We start from the raw sequence: 13417 nt of genomic DNA, 5'->3' as shown, positions 1-13417 counted from the left end.
CCAGACCAAATGAATCAGAAACCCTGGAAATAGGCCCCCAAAATCTGTATTTTAAAGATTTTTTATTTATTTATTTTACAGAGAGAGACAGCCAGCGAGAGAGGGAACACAAGCAGGGGGAGTGGGAGAGGAAGAAGCAGGCTCCCAGCAGAGGAGCCTGATGCGGGGCTTGATCCTAAAACGCCGGGATCACGCCCTGAGCTGAAGGCAGACGCTCAAGGACTGAGCCACCCAGGCGCCCCAGTTCATTTTATCTTTTGTTTCTCTTGCCTTTGGAGATGTGTCATGAAAAAGGTTGCTCTGGCCCATGTCGTAGAAGTTGTTGCCTATGTTCTCCTCTAGAATTTTGATGGATTCCTGTCTCACATTGAGGTCTTTCATCCATTTGGAGTTTATTTTTGTGTATGGTGTGAGAGANAGAGAGTGGTCAAGTTTCATTCTTTTGCATGTAGCTGTCCAATTTTCCCAGCACCATTTATTGAAGAGACTGTCTTTTTTCCACCAGATGTTTTTTCCTGCTTTATCAAAGATTAGTTGCCCAAAGAGCCGAGGGTCCATTTCTGGGTTCTCTATTCTGTTCCATTCGTCTATGTGTCTGTTTTTGTGCCAGTACCATGCTGTCTTTGTGATCACAGTGGAAAGATAAACCTTTTAATTAGCAACAAGGTCAAGTGTGCTATCTATTATGACAGGGGAAACTATGACCTAGATCATCAAGTAGAAACACAATCATAATCAGAATTCTGTTGTCAAGAAGATAAGGTAGAGTAAAATATATTTTAGATTTAAATCAAGATATTATTAAAATGAGTTTGGGGCATTTATATGTATACGCTTTAATAGCTAGAACAGTATCTGTTAGTTTTTTTGGATGTTGCAGAATAAATAAGAGCTTATTCCAATATGATTGATTATCTGCCTTTCTTTTACAGTAAAATCAAAGCCCATTAGCATGTCTTCTACCTTATGTTTAGCAGAATATTGTGGAAAGAGCACAGTACTTGGAAGCACAAACACTGAGTGTACACATCAAGTGTGTCTCTAGTTTTTCTGGTTCTTTATTTTATTTCTGTTAGAAAAAGCCATTCATGAGAATATTGACACGGGCTTGCTGTGAGAACTGAGGAAACCAATGTACAGAAACATACTTTGTTACGTATTCTATCAGAAACTTTTTGGTTGTAAGTGCTAAAAATCTAACTCAAATTAGCTTTAAAATTGGTATTTATTGAACACGATGTCCACACAAAAACCTGCACATGGTTGTTTACAGCGGCTTTACACATAGTTGCCAACACCCGGAAGGCACCCAAGATGTATAAATCCCAGGGATTCTGATTGTTCGAGCTTTCATTCTTTACCTACTCTTTGAGTCAACTAATGAGACTAGAGTGAATTATTGTGACTGGCTAGGCTGGTCATACTTTTACCATGTGGTGACAGGAAGAGGTACGTGGCATTAGCAGCCGTATCAGAATACTGTGGAATATGTTCTGGTGGAGGGGCAATTCTCCAAAGAAGAAGGGATAGAGGAATGCAAGCTGGGGAGTCAAATCTATACAATCCACAACAGAGCATACCTAAAGGTAAGATCTGTGGATTTCTACAGACACCTCACAGTATTCCAGCTGTGTGATCTAGGCCTGGACATTTCCCTGCTCTGTGCTTCATTTTCCTCAGCTATAAAATAAGGCACTTCCTAGGGCCATAAGCATTACATGAAATCATAAACCCAAGATGCTTTGTATCTGGGACATAGAATTGCTCTGTAGATGGTAGCCATTCGTGATAATATTAATTCCCAGCTCAAAGATATGGGAACAAAGGTTCAGAGAGGTTGTGACTTGCCCTTGGCCACATCCCTTGAACACCATGATAGAGAGATCATAACAGCAAGTACAAGAGCCTGGAGCCCTGCAGACATCCTTTGCAAGCTGGGAATTACACCAATGATTTATCAATGATGACATCTGGTCTTGAGGGAGATAAGGCTCACTTTTAGCTGTTCTTCGGGACACTCGTATAATAATCGTAATGTCTTGTCCTGCATGGTGCTTTTATTTTTCAAAGTGTTTCCCATCAATTACATCATTTTACTCTTAAATATCCCTATGAGTCAGGGAAGACGTTATCACCATTAGTTGTTCTTATTGATTTTTTAATGCCCTGTTTGTTACAGAGCAAATACAGCCATTCTCACTTTTTTAAACTCTTTCAAATATTTTTTTTTCAATGAATTCTGGTGCTTAGCTTTCTCTAACTTGAATTGTTGTCTCCAAGTTGAAAATGGCAAATTTCCTTGACAAATGCACGGCAAGATGGCTTAGAAGAGAATCACTAAGGAGTGGGAGAGCTGAAAATGCATTTTTACATGCAAACAAATGGATTACAAAATCTGTGTTTCCCAATCCTGAACTTCTGCAGGAGCTCGAGTCAGGAAGACCAAGGAATCTGTGAACTAGCTAATACCACAAGTTAGCAGATGTTCGCATGGGTCCCAGGCAGTTGCCAAATGAATACATTTCTCAATGTAAACAGAACCAATGGAAAATCTGGGCTTCATGAAATCTTGAAATCTGCCAAATTACTCCAGCTGAATGAAAATGAATTCTTACCTTTTCTCATTATAGAGTAGAAAGTGTGATGCAGAAGGGGGAGGTAAAGGTCAAAAGTTCCAGATTCCACCACTCAGCTCTGCCACTGACCAGCTGTTTTACCTTGGCAAAGTGAGTCCTGTTCCCAGAGCCCCAGTCCCTTCTGGAGAATAGATACACCGTGAACTTCTGAGGAAGGTAGATCTGGGTGTAAATCCAGCTTTCCTACACATTCTGAATGCATGACAACTGATCCAATTTTCCCAGCTCTGATTTCATCACTTGGACCGCTTATATTTGAAGATTAAATAGTATCAATATGCATGAAGACCTAATAGTATATCTGGCACATAACAGATCAATAATTATTCATTTCTCTTTCCCTAGAGCAAAACAATGAAGTCTATACATACTTGATAAATACACAGATACATACATAGGTATGTGTGTGTGTGTGTGTGTGTGTGTGTGTGTGTGTGTATATACACATAGCATTATGTGGATAAATTAAAATTCAGTCATTTAAAATGATTATAAGTACATGTAATATATAATGTGTAATATATAGTACATTTTTATCTCCATTATTTTGAATTCTTGAATAAATATTTTCTCTTCAAAAAGAATATCACTGTGTAAAAGCCAGGATTGGATCAGTCTATTCAGTCACACAACAATTATTGAAGGACCTCCTCTGTGCCAAGCACTGTCATGCACACAACTACCAGCAAAACGAATGCATCTAACTGATGTTCAGGCAGTGATAACAAAGGGTTGCTCCTCCCTGAGCAAAGCACCTAGGGAGGAAATCCGGGGAACACATCAAACAGCCCCTAGACTCATTTTCAACAATGTTTAGCCCGATGAACACAGAGGTAGAGGATTCTAGATAGAGCAAAGGGCATACATGCATTAGCTTTAAGGAAGCAGCTGAGAGATATTTCCTAAAGCTGAATCTGTGGGAACTCACTGGTCGGAGACGAGATCCTTATCTATCCATGTAAGATAAGCGACCCTGTAGAATGAAGGTGATCTAAGGAATTCCAATTTCTCTTTTTTTAAAAAAAATGGTCAAACACAAACACAAGGCAGAAAGAAGGTTAGCTGCTTGACATCCTTCGGTAGCCCAAAATTCTTGACCAGGTCTCTAAAGGTAATCAGTCTGGCTAAATCATTCACTGGTCATTTGTCTCTGGGCAAGTTGCTTAACACCTAGACCTCAGTTTCCCCATTGTTAAATGTTGATAGCCATAAACCAGTCCATTCCTCTTTCCAGCCATTCATAGGAGACCAACAGCTTTAATGAAAGGGGTGTTTTGATATCACCTCCTGCCCTGTGATTTTATGCGTTTAACATAAAACCTGATTTTATCATCAGCCAATAACCACTTATTAAAAAATGGAAACATCCTTGTATAAAAAGACTCTTATGGGAATAGTAAAGGAATTGGAACTCACTTATAAAAATCAAGTTGCAAAACGATTTAGCTGTTGGTTCACTCCAGCCTGGGCTGTGCTTTGCATGAGAAATGAGCTCATCTTTGAATGTAGCAGATTCTGCTTGTTTGGGTAGTGCTTCTAATCGAGGCATATATATTTTGCCTCAATCACAGGAAAACAAATTGTCAGTGGCATATTGCTTTGGTATTTCAACCATTTGTTGGATTTCCCGCCTCCCTAAACGTCTTAAACAGAAGCATGAAGCATGAATAGGCCAAACTAGAAAACCCAGTATTTACGAGCCTATTCGAACCTTGTAAAGATTTGATCAGCAAATATGCCAATTGATACACCATAATGTTTTACAACTGCAGTTGTCTTGGTCTATAAAACTTATTATAATTCTGAAGGGATTTCTGCTTTCTTTGCAGACATTTCAGTTTTACTGCCACCTAATGGTGTATATTAGAACTGACGGGAGGCAGATGTTTTCAAGTATACCACAAACAAATGATCCCCATAGGCATCTTTCTCTCCTGTCTCACTCATCTTGCTTTTCCCACACACACAGACACTATTCCAGTCAGAATCTATAAGGCTCCAGTATAGATTACGGCGTATGAGGTAGAAAAGATCCCAAATCTACTTTTGCCAAAGAGCTGTGATCTTTACTAACTACTGAACCATTAACAAAGCTGATATTTTGACTCCTCTTTCCAAAATTTCTATCAGTCCTAATGCAATACAGAAAAGCTTCTAGTCAGAGAAGCTAGCAGCCAGGATCAGTTCCTCAGATTACTAGGCTTGAACTTGGCAGACACCTGGCCCTGGACCAGCACACTGTGATGGCAAGTGGAGTTCTTTTCTAGGAGATTCCTAGAGTACAGAGCAAAGGAAGCAAGAGAAAAATCTCAGGCCCAGTGTACTGAGCATACAGAAAGAAAGGTCCTCTTCCACAGAGATTCTGTGGGTTCCCACAGAAATATTGGTTCTAAGGCTGCAGAGAATGCTGAGTCCCATTAGATCACTGACTTTCAATTCAAGAACACCATCCCCACATGAGCATTTGAAATAGACGAAGGCCTATGTTTTGATTGCTACACTGAATGGGGTACACTCCTAGAATGTAGTGCTCAGGGGTTAAAGTTGCTAAATGTCCTGCAATATTCTGGACAGTCTTGCACAAGAATGCCAATACTGTTCCCACCAGGAAACACGGCATTCACCTGAAGATTGGGACAATCTTCATTCCTTCTTTCATTCTTTGATAAAGAATTTTCTGAGCCCCTTTGTGTCAGACCTCAGCTTAGAATCTATAGATCTGATAGTAAAGACACTGCTTCCCATAAATTTCAGAGGATCCCCATGGGTATTCCACGGATTCTCACCAACACACCAACACTTTACTGTTGTTGTTTTTATTTTTTCCCTCGAGGATGTGATAACTGGCCAGGAAGCCAGTTGAGGAGGGCAGAATCTTGCCACTGTCAGAGATGAGGATGCCCTCCAGGAGAATATTGATTACTGGCCAAGGATGCTGTGGTCCAGAGCACTGAAAGCAACACACCCCCGAAAGACTCTAGCAGAGCTGCCTTCTTATTGTTAGTTTTCACATCAAAGTGGAGAGAAACATCCTCTTTTCTCTTTTGTGTCACACCTTGTCATCTGCTCACCAAACAGATGCTGCTTGTGTCTCTGTGTCTCAGAGTCTCCCTATACCATCCCCTTAATCGTTTGTTTCTAGTTACGTGCAGACTTGGGCTACATGGGTGGGATACCTAAATTTCAGATGAACACCATAATGTCTATCCTATTTCAGGCTCCGTCTTACATATTCACATAAAACCAAGTCATTTTTCTCCTTCAGCAATTCTTCTCCATCCCCGGAAAAATCCTTCATGCAAACCCAACGCCTCAGGTGTTATTCACCGGTTCAGTTCATTAGATACATCTAAATCTCCCTTTAGACTCAAGGTGAAACACTCCCTCCCACTACATAGGACCTGAATCAATGTCCTTGTACATGTTGATGACAGGTGATTGACTGATAGATGGATAGATACAATAGAGTATCACATGTAAAACACTTGGCATACACCTGGTTCTCAGTTTCAGCTACTGTTATCAATACATCTTTGAAAACTCTTTGTTAGCAATGCCATTTTTTTTTAAGTAGGCTTCACACCCACCGTGGAACCCGGGGCTCAAACTCACTACCCTGCAATCAAGACCTCCGCTGAGATCAAGAGTCGGACGCTTAACCAACTGAGCCACCCAGGTGCCCGAGCAATGGCATTTTTAAAATGCGGAAACTGAGGCTCAGAGTCACAGAGGAGTTAGTTCATCGAGTGAGGCTTCTAACTTATCTCTGACTCCAAAGCTCAGGCACTTTTGATCAAATCCTACCAGCTCTATATTCCACTCTTTGTAAAAATAAGCTGTTTGAGACCATGTAACATGTTAACATCACATGTAGGCAACCGTGTGTATAACCATCATGTAGGTGTCCTCAGTTCTTTAATTACGGGTTTTTCTCACATCACACTCTGATGAGGGGGTGTGCGTTCAGAAGCTATGGTCTATGCTGGTTAGACGACAGCTCGCAGCTGAAGCCAACGGAGGTGTCAGCTGCGTGCTGGCAGAGCTTACGTCGCATGCAATGTATACCAATTCATGCTACTCTAGAGATAATAACAGGCAGATTACAGAAATAAGTAGATATCTTTCTTTCATTATGTGCTGTGGGTGGAAAAACCGTAAACAACATTTCCTGCATTTGAAGGTGATAAATGCAACAGATGGGAAAATTTCTGTTAATAGTATATTAGAAATCTTACATATTTTTATTTTGTTTGTAAATACAATCTTGTTCTGAATCATAGTAATTTTTCTGTAAGTGTGGATACCACATCCACATTATGCGGGCCCATCAGTATCCACTCCTCTCTGTTCAGGCATAGAGAAACCATACTTCTCAGTCCCCTTTTTTATGAAGTAGGCCATGGTACTCATCGGGCCAATGGGCTATAAGCAGAAGCAGTGCATGTGTGATTTCTAGAACAAGGCAGTTAGTTCCAGGTGGGTAACCTTCCACAACTTTCTTCCTCTTGCCACAGTCATCACAGAAGCATGTGTTGAAATGGAGGTGCCATGGGTCCCACAGAGACCAGACTGCTGAACCAACACACGGAGGTAATTGTCCTGGAGAACTGCCCAAATCCACGGCAGAACGTGCAAGAATATAAAAATAAACTTTTCTTAAACCGCTGAGATTTAGGTATGGTCTCTCACAGCATAACTTGGACTCTCCTGCCTACTGCTGTGGGTGAGGACATTTCATTCATACTGTAAAACAGAATCCATAGCTCTCTGTCCGAATCAAAAATACCACGCATTTTAATCTTATACTCATGGTCTTCTAAAATCTGGGCCAAACCTGCCATCCAAATTTTGTCTTCCACCATTCCCCAGATGAAACTAGACACAATTCCTTAACCACATGTCACAATTTCTTTTTTCTTTTTTTGTCACCACTCCCTCCGCTTACCATATTGTCTCTCCCCTTTTCCCATGTCAAGTTACGACCTATCTTTAAAAAGCCAAACTCATATGCTCTCTTTCATAGAATCTCTCCCAATACCACTATCTTTCCTTCAAATTTTCATATTCATTTATTACTCCTTTCTTTATATCCTCTATTATGTTTTTTAACATATTACATTAGTTTCAGATGTACAACATGATTCAATATTTGTAAACATTGTGAAATATCACAATAAGTCTAGTTAATATCTATCAACATGCAGTTACAAAATTTTTTTCTTGTGATGAGTACTCTTAAGACCTCGCCTCTTAATAACTTTCAAATACATAATGCATTATTATAAACTATAGTCACTATGCTGTACATTACATCTCCATGACTCATTCATAACTGGAAGCTTGTACCTTTTGAACCCTTTCACCCATTTTAACCCATTCCCCACCCCCTACCTCTGGCAACCACTAATTTTCTGTACCTATGAGTTTTGTTTGTTTTTTGTTTTTCAGATTCCAGATAATTGAGAACATACAATATTTGTCTTTCTGTCTGATTTGTTTCAGATAATGCCCTCGAGAGCCATTCATGTCATTGCAAATGGCAAGATTTCCTTTTTTAGGGGTGAATAATATTTCATTTTATAAATATATATAATAGTTTCTTTATCCACTTATCCTTCAATGGACACTTAGGTTGTATCCATGTCTTGGCTATTGTAAAGAATGCTGTAAGGAACATGAGAGTGTATTTATCTTTTGAGTTAGAGTTTTAATTTCTTTGGATAAATACCCAGTAGTGGAATTACTGGATCATGGGGTAGCTCTATTTTTAATGTTATGAGGAACCTCTATACTGGTTTTCATAGTGGCTTCAGCAATTTGCACTCCCACTAACAGTGCATGAAGGTTCTCTTTTCTCTACATCCCTGGCAACACTTGCTATTTCTTGTCTTTTTTTACATTAGCCATTCTGACAGGTGTGAGGAGATAGTTCATTGTGGCTTTGATTTGCATTTCCCTGATGATGAATGTATATCTTCTTTGGGAAAAAAAATGTCTATTCAGAGCCCTGGTACATTTTTTTGTACAAGGATTTGTACATTAGGATTGTTGGGGGGTTTTGCTATTGAGTTTTTATGAGTTATGTATGTATTTTGGATGGGAATCCCTTATCAGATATATGATTTGCAAATATTTCCACTCAGTAGGTTGCCTTTTCATTTCGTTGATAGTTTCTTTCACAGGGCAGAACTTTTTAGTTTGATGCAGTTTTGTTTATCTTTGCTTTGTTGCTCCTGCTTTTGACATCAAATCCAAAAAAATTATTGCCAAGACCAATGTCAAAGAGATTACTGCCTGTATTTTCTTCTAGGATTTTTATGGTTTCAGGTCTTACGTTCAAATCTTTAAACCATTTTGAGTTGATTTCTGTGCTGACGAAAGATAGTGGTCTTGTTTTGTTCTTTTGCATGTGGCTGTCGGGTTTTTTCAACACTATTTATTGAAGAGACTGTTCTTTCCCCATTGTATTTTCTTGGCTCCTTTGTCACATATTAATTTACCACCTATGAATGGGTTTATTTCTGGACTTTCTGTTCTGTTCCATTAATCTATGTGTCAGTTTTTATGCCAATATCATACAGTTTTTATTACCGTAGCTTTGTAATATAGTTTGAAATTAGGAAGCATGATGCCTCCAGCTTTGTTTTGCTTTCTCAAGACTGCTTTACCTATTTGGAGGTTTTTGTGGTTCCTTACAAATTTATTACTGTTTGTTCTATTTTGTGAAATATTAAATGGAATTTTGATAGAGATTGCATTAAATCTGTAGACTGCTTTGGGAAGTATAGACATTTTAACAATATTAATCTACCTAGTCATGGATTATGATTATTTATGAGCAAATTTTAACTCTCCTCTTGGTAATTTCGAGAGGATCATTCAAATCGGATTCATCATTGTATCCTCAGCAACTTGACCTGGGGCCTTAAAATTATGCCCAGTAAATATTTAATAGACATAGATATATCAGTGCTACTAATATAGTAAGTTTAATCACAAAACCAACTGAGGCCTTTTTCAGGCACCATCAAGAAGCATCCCTTTTCTCAACCACTTTCTTACTTCCCCTCCAAAAAAGTAGCATTATCTTAATCAAGCCATGCTTAGTAGCTGGTGGGGATACTGGGCACTGAAAAAATTCCTGTATCTACACAAATTCTTCTTCTAGGCCATGAAGCAGTATTAGGAAATGGATCAGGCTCCCCGCTGTTCCCACAAGCGTTCTAGAACGGAGTTTATGGCATTCGGGCTTGGTTGGCATTAGGCAGATTGGAACTGGGAGGAGGGTAGCAACTGCACTGATATTTATTGAGACTACAGAGTGTGCTTTATATTCGTTTTATCACTTGCTCTTCCCCCAAACAGCAGGGAGGTATTCTAACATGGTGGAGAGTACATAAGCTTTGTAGCCAGACTGCATGGGTTGAAATCCCAAACTTGCCACCAACTGAGTGACCCGGGAGAAGGTACTTACTCTCCTCTACCTCAGATCCTTAATTGAAAATAATACTCCCAACCCCATAGAATTATTGTGATTATAGACATGTTGGAAAATATAAAACACTAAGAAGAGGTCCCGCATATAATAAGTGCACAATAAATACTGCTTTGAAAAAAGGAATTATATAACTCTTATTACCCTCCTTTCACAGATTAGGAAACTAAGGCATACATGCTAAGCCCACTGTCCAAAGACATGCAATAGTAAATGACAGGGTTGAGATTTGAATGCAAGCCTTCTGGCCTCAAAGTCAATGCTCTGAATTCTTCTACCACAGTGCCTTTGAGGCCTCCAGAATCACTAGGCAAGAATGATATAAAGAATATCCATGCTCCACGTGGCTGGGTGGAGGAACAATTAGACAAGGTAGCTTGTGAGGATCCTTTCAACCTTGAGATTCTGTGATTTAGAGATGTCCAAACTGAAAAGCAAGTAAGGTTCCTAACAATCCAGGGCAGAAGTGGCCAGAGTGATTTTTCTCTGGTTTCAAGCTTCTCTGTGGTCATTCTCTAGAACCTTTTAATACAACCACATTGTCCCAGGCCTCTTGTACTATGCTATAAAGATTAAAAGCCCATATTCCAAGGAGAAGATGCAATGCTTTAGAGTCACACAGATACGAATTTGAATCATTGCTCTACCATTTTTTTTTTTGCTACAAGACCTTGGGCAAGTTATTCAAACCTCCTATCTGGTTCATCTCTACCAGATTCCTTTAACTTTCTGGACATTAGCTCTTCTCCAGAGCAAATGGCTTCTCCGGGATTTCAGGATTCTGCTACTACCTTTTTCTCCCCTGTGCAACAATTTATTGGTTCAAATGTCTTCAAACTAGGCCAACCATAATTTTCCCCTAGTAAATGGGACTAAAAAATTCTAGGTGTACTGGTCTCTTGAATGGAAATGATGTAAACTCATGAATTGTTATGGGTGACTTTCTTTCCTGTGGTCTTGGGATCAGAAAACAGCAGTGCATAGTAAAGAATAAATGATGCTGATGCACAGAGAGGAGCAGAAACGGGTTAGAAAAAGAGAATTCTCCCCCATGTCCCTAACTATGTCAGAGGGCTGTTCATTTCTGCATTTGGCTTTTATGACCAACGCGCCTTTTGCTAAAATTTGCTGCAGTGGAGTTTCTGCTATTTATCACCAATACTCCTGTCTAATCTAGCACTCGAGACCAGATTCCTCATCAGCAGAACAAAGAAAATAACAGACCCCCTTTTAGGATCATTATTGAAATTAAATGAGTGCCTCCCTCTGTAACTGGCACATAGTAAATCTTAAATAAACAGAAGATGCTATCCTTTGTTAAACTGTGGTTACTTAACATTATCATTATATGTCAGAACAAATTATCCAACCTCTGTTTATGATCACATACTAGGTACCAACACTGTGCTTAGAAGTGGCCGCATAACAAGACAGCACTCACCATCAACAGGAGGAACTCAGCAGGGAACAAAGATCTTGAACTAGTAATTATAGTGAAGAGTAGTGGGGGTTAAGACTGCTGGTTTACTGAAGAGAGCACACCTACCTGTCTGGGGGCATTGAGAAGAGATAACTTCACAGAGTTGTTAACATTTGACTTTATCTTCAAAGTTAGAAACAGGGCCACAAGGAAGGCATTTCAAGCAAACACAACCACCTCTGCAAAGGCTTAAGGGATAAAATTTATGGAAGCTTTCAGGAACTGAGGATAATGTGAGGCAGCTTCAGTTAATGAGGTGGGGAGATAGAAGGTGGGGGACAAGGGTGGAGAAGTGGGCAAGAACCAAATCAAGGGGGGGCATAATAAAGGGCATGCATATCATATTAAGGAAGTAAGGCATGGCAACAACTTCTTACCAGATACCAAACACTATCCTAAACATTTGTTAATTGCTTTTGACCTTCCATTATTGTTGGTCTTGGTATTATCCACAAAGAAATGAAGTTACAGATTGCCCGAAGTAACAGCATACCAAATGCAGAGCTAGGTTTGGAGCCCAAGCAGTTAGGGCTCGTATTGGGTTGAATTGTTTTAGCTGAAGGTACTATAACAAAAATACCACAGATTAAATAGCTTAAATAGCAACCACTCATTTCTTACAGTTCTGAAGTCTGGGAAGTCCAGCATCAAGGAGCCAGCCAATTCAGTTCCAAGAGACAACCTTCTTCCTGGCTTGCAGAGGTATGACTTGCGGTATCCCCACAGGCCGGAGAGAAACGGACCAGGAGTCCCTTCATTTCCTTATAAGGGCACGGATTCTATCACGAGGCCCCGCCCTTATGACCTCACTTAAACCTAATGACCTTCTAAAGGCCCCACAACAGATACCATCACATTGGGGTTAGGAATTCAATATACGCATTGGGGGGGGACGGCAAACATGCAGTTGATAGCAAACTCTATCCCCTCCCAACTGAAATCCTAACCCCCAGTATCTTAAAATGTGAGCTTATATGGAAATAGGGTGATTGCATAGGTAATTACTGAAGATGAAGTTATCCTGGAGTAGAGTGGGTTCAGATGTGCCAGTGAGAGAACAAACAGTATGTGAGCAAACTCACATAGAGGCTGAAGTCTACCGGCCAAGGAACGCTGAATATTGTCAGTAAACCACCGAAAGCAAGAAGACACAAGCATGGAACAGATTTGCCCACACCTCCCTGAGAAGGCAACAACCCGCCTGACACCTTTCGGGACTTCAAGTCCCCAGATTTGTAAAATAATAAATTTCTGTTGTTTAATCCCCCCCACTTTCTAGTTACTTCATTATGGCAACCCTCGTAAATTAACATAGTGCCCAGAATTGGCCCATCTAATCAGCATGCTCTGTGAGTGATCTTATTTCTCCAGAACGGTGACAGGAGTTTTAAAAAGGAAAAGGAACGCGGCCATGTCCATACTCTGTTCTAAAATCAGCCTGTTGTTGCTCTTTATCTGAAGTCCTCCATTAGTCGTAAAGATCATTGGCTTGGGTCCTGTATGTTTCTTAGGGGGAAAAAGTATAATGCCCCAAATTCTTTGCAATACAGCTCAGCTTAATGTCAGTACCGGTGCCCTCTATTCTTGAACAGGGACCTCAATGCAAAATCTTTCATTTTTATAGATCTATGATTAAACTGTTCAAAAAAGCAGGGTTTTTTTTTTCAATTTTTTAAAAGATTTTATTTATTTATTTTGGAGAGAGCCTGGGGTGGGGGCAAGGGAGGGGCAGAGGGAGAGAGAGAATCTCAAGCAGATTGCACTGAGCGCAGAGCCCAACACAGAGCCTCAGTCTCATGACCCTGA

General features: G+C 39.9%; 1 long non-coding RNA gene across 2 annotated transcripts in view; it reads right to left on the bottom strand.

The window, feature by feature from the left end:
* Positions 1 to 12303, bottom strand: part of LOC117796316 — a 104111-nt gene extending 91808 nt beyond the window's left edge. For both annotated transcript variants that reach the window (XR_004620706.1, XR_004620710.1), the window contains exon 1: positions 12233 to 12303. This is a non-coding gene — a long non-coding RNA (uncharacterized LOC117796316). The remainder of the gene's footprint in view (positions 1 to 12232) is intronic.
* Between the last annotated feature and the right edge of the window lie 1114 nt (positions 12304 to 13417).

The sequence above is a fragment of the Ailuropoda melanoleuca genome, chromosome 2 (genome assembly GCF_002007445.2).
Source record: "Ailuropoda melanoleuca isolate Jingjing chromosome 2, ASM200744v2, whole genome shotgun sequence".
NCBI lineage: Eukaryota > Metazoa > Chordata > Mammalia > Carnivora > Ursidae > Ailuropoda > Ailuropoda melanoleuca.
This window is presented reverse-complemented; position numbering and strand designations above follow the sequence as displayed.